Below are 1,099 nucleotides of genomic sequence, written 5' to 3' on the forward strand. Positions count from 1 at the left end.
ATTCCTGTATCAGATAAAGGCTAGATTGTCTCAGCTTCTCCAATTGTGGATTGTGACCCTATATGGTATCTCCTCATAATTATAATTTACTATCAGTAAGTGTTTGATTTGTATACCTATTTTATATATCTATATACTAGGGTCATGAAATAATTTCTTGGACAAAAAGGGGTCATGAGTAGAAAAAGTTTAAGAAGCCCTAGATTATGTGACTGAGATTCTGTAAGGCCAGATACTATCTAATCTCCCTTTGCCTTACTACTACTACAAATTAAAATGAAAGTGAACAGAAAGTACTGTTTTTGTTGAGACGGGGGGGAGGGGAAGACAAGCATTTTGTCAAGTGTTTACTGTGTGCCACGCCCCATACTAAGCACATTATAAACATCTCATTTGATCCTTATAACAACCCTGAAAAATGGGTGCTGTTATGATCTCCATTTTGCATTTGGGGAAACTGAGGCAGAAAGGGGTTAAGTGAGTTGCCCAGGTCACACAGTCAGGCTGGATTTGGACTCAGACCTTACTGACTCCACTCCCAGTACTCTATCCACAGTCGCACTTAGCTACCTTGCCACTTTTCTATATAACTTATTACTTGTGTTTGTTCTGTGAATCAAACTCCTTTAGACCAATTTGACAGCTGAATTTGAAAAAAAATTGCTTAGTGATTAAAAAAAAAAAAGTATCAAGCTTTGGAACTTCCACAAATGAGTTGTCTTCTGTTTTCCATGCCATTATATAGAATGGAACATTAAATATAGGTGATGGGTGGGAAGACAGGAGACCTGGGGCCAGGAGATGAAGGCCAACAAAGCACCTCTAGAACTTAAGATAGTGCTATAAGAGGATTAAGCCAATGGGGGAGGTCGGTAGTGCAGTGGATACAGCACTGACTCTCAAGTGAGAAGGACTTGAGTTCAAATGTGGGCTAAGATACTTGCCACTCACTAGTTCATTTCATCCTGGGCAAGTCACTTAATCCCAAATGCCTCACCAAAAAAAGATTGGATAAACCTAGCACCTTTTATGGGGGCTGTTATCACAAGCTATCTGGCATTTCCAAGCTTGGGACATAGGACATAACCAATAGTCACCC

Source organism: Antechinus flavipes, chromosome 1, assembly GCF_016432865.1.
Source record: "Antechinus flavipes isolate AdamAnt ecotype Samford, QLD, Australia chromosome 1, AdamAnt_v2, whole genome shotgun sequence".
Lineage (NCBI taxonomy): Eukaryota > Metazoa > Chordata > Mammalia > Dasyuromorphia > Dasyuridae > Antechinus > Antechinus flavipes.